Here is a 6,862-nt window from a genome sequence, read left to right on the forward strand (position 1 = left end):
ATACGAGTCCAATAATGAAAGTTTTTATTTTTGGACGACGAGTGAATAGTAAATCGGGATTTCTCGATAAACGAACCGAGCTCGTTTATCAGAATTTCGAGAACGAGCTTGCGTTTTCTATATTTATATAGAATTACGAGTGTAATGAAAGTGAGTAGGAGTTAAGAGTGTGAGTAACGAAGAATGTGGGTAATTAGTCGTTAAAACGAGACGAAACGAGATATTTAACGACTAACGGGTTAATATCTTAAATATCTAAGGCTACCCCACCAAAACCACCCCCCAAACCGCCAACACCCCTTTATCTACCTCACTCACGGCTGAATTCAGCCAACACACTCCAATCATCTTTTCTCTCTCACACACAAACACCAAGAACACACACTCCCTCCATTAAAGCTTCTTCAAGCTTTTGAGCTCCGATTTGAGCATCGAGACGAGCGCCGATCATCTTTTTGATCACGTTTTTACGTAGGTAACATCTCTACCTACGATTCCATGGTTTTCTTTTCGATTTTCGTCGACGTCGAAAAACGTCGATTCTCGACTTTATTTTGAAACGACGTCGGATCGTCGTGAAATTTTAGTATGTTGTTCTTGGGTAGATGTCGAGCATGTTTAATGAAGAGAGTAAGAACGGAATGAACCGTAGCTATGAAACTCATGAGGGCAGCCCCGTTTTTCACATATTAGCTTGTCTTTCGATTTTTGTTTGATCGTTTTGACTTGATATTTGTGCTTAGGGGTATGCTAGAATCGATATATATTAAATTCGTATTTTTCCAAGCACGAAAATTGTATAAGTTTTTAGAGTATGATTATTTAAATTCGTGAAGTTTGGGATGTTGCATAATGAATATTATTGCGTATATGTGTTCTACGATATCACATGAGCATGCTAATTGATTTACAATTTATGGATGATAATTGTTGAACGAAATTAAAACTGGAATTCTGTCAAAATTTTACAGCAGTTTCAAGCTTATGTTTCGATGAGTTTTCATTGCTTGATGGCTCTGAAATTTTAGTATGTTTATCTATGATATGTGTATTTCGTTGCTACAAAATTTCATGTCTTTTGGATGATGTTTGCTATTTTAAAGATATTTTGAAAAATCCTTGACAGAATCTGTCAACTATTGGTAGACTTCACAAAAACGTTTATATCTATTAATCCATGAAGGATTTTGCATCACCGTTTTTTTTAAACGAAACTAGACTTCAATACTTTTCTAAAAACATAAGATTTCGATTTTTATGACCTCTGAAACAGAGCAGTTTATTATTTCAAAAATGCCCTGTTCTGCTGTCATATTTGTCCAACAGTAAAAGTGTATGAGTTTCATTGTTTATTTGGCAGATCATATGAACGTTTTCTCTTGTGAAATTTTAACCAAATCTTCAAGGATACCTTTAGTTTTGGATGATTAAATTTGATGGAATTTTATTAAGGTTTGCCTTGGTTTCTAATGGCCTAAACAAAATTGGCAGAAACTGTCAATCTTTGACAGCCTGCACTAAAAGAGCAATATCTCCAAAAACCTTTAACCTTTTTGGTTAACTACCATTTTTAGAGTGAAATACACTTCATGAAGTTTTTGAGATCAATTGGTATGAGAGTTTATGATGATTGAGTTGGTTGTTATGAATTTTTAAAGATGACACAAAAACAGCAAAACTTTCTAGAAAACAACTTGATTATATTTGTTTTGATGGATGATATGATATGACTAAATGGTGTGAGTTGTGAGAGTTATGATTAACGCACATAAATGTTGGTATCTGACACTCGAATAATTGGTGTCGAGTATAAATGATAGTTTACTGATAAAGAGTTTTGATGATTTTGAATTGTTTGGTTTGCGTTGAAAAGATGTCAAGATGTTAAGTTTTGAGTCGAGAGACGAGTTCACGTAGTGAGATTCACGCGTTGAAATCTCGTGGCTGACATTATATATGAATAGGTCATGCCAAAATTTTTAGTGAAATTAGAATTTGAGCATAGTCAATTCTTGTTGACCCGTGACTCAAATATATGCCTAATGGAAAGTTTAACTTTCTAATCGGTTAATTAGACGAGATGAGAGCGAATAGATCTGCTAAGAAAGTGGACTTTTCGATGTGTTAAATATTTCTTTTAATTGAAGCGCTGCTAATTATAACATAAGGATGTTATAATTAATGAGTAATGACGAGAGATAATAATTGTTATATTGATTAACAATCAAGAGAGATGAACATTAGAGATACTAATGTTTCATAAAAGAGATTAGATTATTAATCGAGGTTTCTTTTATAACTTCTCACCAATTCTTCATAACGATGAAGGTCCTTTTGGGAAATAACGACTTGAGGGAGAGAGTGACGTTACTCATTGATACAGAGACACAACGAGGTGGGCATTACTTTTACTATACGTATATAGAGATCCCCTGCGTGTCGTAGGCCTCTTATACGAATGAATGCATGAGATGATTTAACTGTTAATTTCAGTTTTATATATATCTATCAAACGAGTTTAATGCTACCTTTAAACAAGTTATTTCGTTACAAATCTTTGAACTGGAAAATATTACAACTGTTGTCTTGCCATAAAATGTTTAAATTTTAGTATGATATCTATCTGCTTTGGCTTTGCCAATGATGCAATCGAATTCGGGTCCTGAGCAGTTGATAGCTATCCTGCCAGGGCTAGTGTACACCAGTGACCGTGAGTCATCTAGCGGGTTGGCCGGTCAAGTGACCGTGAGAGGTGGCCACCTCTCCGGCACACAGTTTCAGATATGATAGATTACAAAAGAACTTAGTCTGATCAGACGAACTTTAAGAATCACAAATAAACTTAGTAAGCTTGGGCCTTTTTAGCGAAAAACTCCCTTGCTGTACTGTTTATGATGGCATGACAATTTACAGTTTTGAAGCATGTATTTTTATACCTAGGCATACGTGCCCACTGAGTGCTTTTGTACTCAGCCCTGCATATGTTTTCTAAATGTGCAGGTTGAGCTGATGTGATGATGGTGCTGCAATGAGCGGAGTCTCCAGGGTTGTTAATAAATAGTTAACCTGTCTAGAATACGTCTTCATACATATGTCTAGCTACTTTCCGCTGCAAGATGTTGTTGATGTTATAGTATGTTATGTCATACTTTGAGTCTTAAGAGAATGGTTTCATACGATGTATAACTTGATTAATGATATTAATTAAGTTTTATGCTGTCTTTCATAGACTGTTTTCAATTGAGTATTAATGAATAAAAATGACGAGTTTTATTAAGATGAGTAAGTTTTACGGCTATAAATGACGCCCCTTTTCTTCCCCTTCTTCTTTAACCCCATCCCTAGTCGTGGATCACTCGGCCTAACTATCCATAGTTAGGGCGGGCTGTGACAGAGTGGTATCAGAGCGAAGGAAAGCTCTGAATTAGAAGTCTTGAGTTTAGTCTAGAATGAGTCACTAGACTAATAGTTATTAACAACCGTGAGCTCAGCGCACCATCACACCAGGCTCAACGAGGTATGTAAAATTTCAAAGTTTATTTGACGTTAAATTTTGAAGAGCATGATGTTGAGGTTATATGATGAGTTATGATGTTACACTTTAAAGGTGCATAGTTTGAGTTTGAGGATGACAACATGATTAATAATGAGTTATTATGTTGTAAGAGCATATGTTGATGTTACATGATGAATCATGAGAGCGTTTATATCATATGATGTTATATGATTGAGGATGCATAATTATGAGTTATGATGTGATGTATTTGAGATGTTTTGTGATGAGAATTGTTTGAGCAGTTGTGATAAGTCACGATGATTTAGATGAAGGAATCTAATGTCATTGTTAAGAGAGATTTTTTTTACTAAGTAGAAGGATGAAATGAGAACTTAGAGCTAAAGCTTGAGAGAATTAGCAATTGCTTTAAGTACTTGTTGGTTTGAGTTATGAGTTTGAGTTATGAGCTTGAGTATAATAGCATGATTAATGATGAGTTATTAGCATGCTGCAATGAGATATTGTATGATATGTTGAGTTATTTTGTGACGCGAGTTTTGCTCACGCAACCTTAATGGTACTTGAGGAGGTATCATGAGCCATAGTCTTTGGAGATGGCTTTGAGAGAGAATTGTTGAGTTGTCTTACTGAGTCACGATGATTTAGATTAAGGGATCTAATATCATTGTTTAGAGAGATTCCCTACTAAGTAAAGACGGGACGAGATGAGAATTTAGATGTTTTGAGCTTAAGTTTTAAGATAACAGTACTACTTAATAGGAGTTTTGCTAAGTTATGTTTTGTTTATTTCTGTTGCTGGAGCCAAGTAGAGTTAGTTCCTAGAGTCACCTTTAAGTTCTCCTTATAGGTTGGCCAGGACTGTTGGCACTGCACGAAAGTGGACTGTTGTGAGATTGAACTCAGGAAAGATCGGATACGAGGACGAGGCGTACAGTATGTGGTACAGAGATACCCTAGCAGATTTTCAAACGCATGTTCATAGACTATGAAAGGATGAAAGCCTTATGGTTGTTACTAGACTGGATGGCATCGTGCACCTAGTCCCCGTGCTACCAATCGAGTGGTAGGATTGAGCAAGGAAGAAAGCCACTCAATATGATGGGACATGTCGTCTTGAGCATTGGACCCACAGGAGATGGGATTTGTTACAGATACCCAGATTTTCTATGTGGATCTACTGACCGGATGCTTGTTTTCTACCAGGGACTCTAGAAGAGTGTAGTAGATATCGAGTCGATCCTTGAGTATCAGTTACCAAAGATGATAAAATGATAAACGATAATGAGGATGAGAAGTAGCCGAGGAGGGCTAGAGTTGATGAGGATGAGAAGAGAAGTCGATGTAGGCTAGAGCTAAGGATGATCTTGAGAGTATGAGCAGTACACCCTCGTTTTTGATTAGTTGCAATTACATTGCGATGTATATAACTTACTTAGGAGATACTGGTACTTGAGATTTTGACATGATGATAGATAAGCATGCGAATTTAGTACCCTACTGATGTTAAATAGATGGATGTTCCTAGTGTGCTAAAGTAGCAACTAGATAAGTTAACTGGTAGCAATTACCGTAGGAGGTCCAGACCGAGACATAGTACTATTAATGGTGTCGATTTAGAAGGGACATTACGATAGATACTATGGTTTTTGTAGGGTTTAAATAACCCCTTTATGTAAGCCCTCTAAAAAGAGGCATTCTACTGATGGATATATTAGGTTGACCAGAGTGGTCTTTTTGTTAGCATTTCGTGAGTGCTTATTGCCTTACAGATGAATGTTAAGGTGACCGTGAGGGTTTTCCTTAAAGTTGAGTTAGTAAATTGAACTTGAGTTTTGAGGATGCTTAGAGCGTTGGTCGAGTTGAGTTTTCCTTTTGTGATTTCAAAAATGCCTCAAAGATGTCATCAAGAGTGTGATGTGAAGGACAGGCGGGATAATACTCCGCCACCACCACCGCAACATGAGAGGAGAGTAAAAAAATATTGAACTTTCGAAACAAGAGTCTAGAACATAGGACCCTGAGTTTAAGCTTTTAGCTTGCTGGTGTGAACTTAAGTTTTGTTATGTATAGTATGTTGAGGGTTTAGAAGACACAGAATTTCCAAGTTCGGGATAGTATATCCCGTGTGACTGGGGAGTGATTATGTTGGACCTGGCCAGTCCGCATGATCCAAATCTCAGTAGACGTGTTTTGGGTTTATAAACCCATGTGTTTCAACTTTCGGTTGAAAAGCCAGATGGGTTCTTACTCTAGGTCATTTTTGTTCGACCTGGTAGTTACTTCATTCTACCATCTGGTCATTCATTTGAGTCTCTTGAACAATTTGTTTTGATGTCATTCTAGGGTTGAACCCTTACAACTTTTGAGTTATCCTAGTAGATTCTTTTGATGTATAAGACTAGTGAGAGGCATGTCAGAGGACTTTAACACCCGAGCAACTGGTAAACTACACCTGAGAACAATTCAAGGCTACTCTTGAGAAATATGTACCAAGGAGTACAGTAAGCAGCAAGAGGCTGACTATCGAAGTTTGATGCAAGGAAAGAAATCGGTTGTAGAGTATAACCGAGAATTCTATGAGCTATCACGATTTGCTCATCAGAAGATGGATACTGATGATGAGATGTCTGAGTTTTATGTGCCGGTTTAAGGCAGGACTTTAAGGTAGTATTGGGCAAGTTATTGGATGCATCAGTTAGAATCCTGTTTAATACAGGAGCCTCGCATTCTTTAAGTGTTTGAAGCATGTTACCTTCAAACTCGAACCAAAACGAGCTAGTCCCAAGTTGAGAGTAATCACTCCTGCAGGAAGAGCTACTACAGTTTCTCACATGATTTCTAAATTAGAGTTTGAGTTAGGATCACTAAAGATGAAAACAAGAACCTTGCACTTAATGCCTATGTGGAACGTAGACATTATTCTAAGGATGGACTGGTTAGCAGAGAACTTTGCCCCGATTGATTGTAAGAAGAAACAGATAACTTTCCAACCACCTGGGAAGGAACAAACATGTTTTCACGGCATTGATAGAAAGAAGAGAGTTCCAATCGTTTCGGCACTTCAGGCGTCGAAATTGGTAAAGAAGAAAAAAACACAAGCTTACCTAGTTTACTTGAATGATGAAGGAGAATCAAGTAAAAAAAAAAACTTTGAGGATGTAGCAGTGGTAAGGGAATATAGAGATGTATTTCCCGAGGTCTTACCAGGATTCCCACCAACAAGATAGTTGGAGTTCACTATCGACCTAGAACCTGGATCAACACCAGTGTCGAAGGCACCCTATAGAATGGCGCCTAAGACGCTACAAGAGCTGAAGATTCAGCTACAAGAATTGCTCGAGTTAG

The sequence above is a fragment of the Salvia miltiorrhiza genome, chromosome 6 (genome assembly GCF_028751815.1).
Source record: "Salvia miltiorrhiza cultivar Shanhuang (shh) chromosome 6, IMPLAD_Smil_shh, whole genome shotgun sequence".
In the NCBI taxonomy this organism is placed as follows: Eukaryota; Viridiplantae; Streptophyta; class Magnoliopsida; order Lamiales; family Lamiaceae; genus Salvia; species Salvia miltiorrhiza.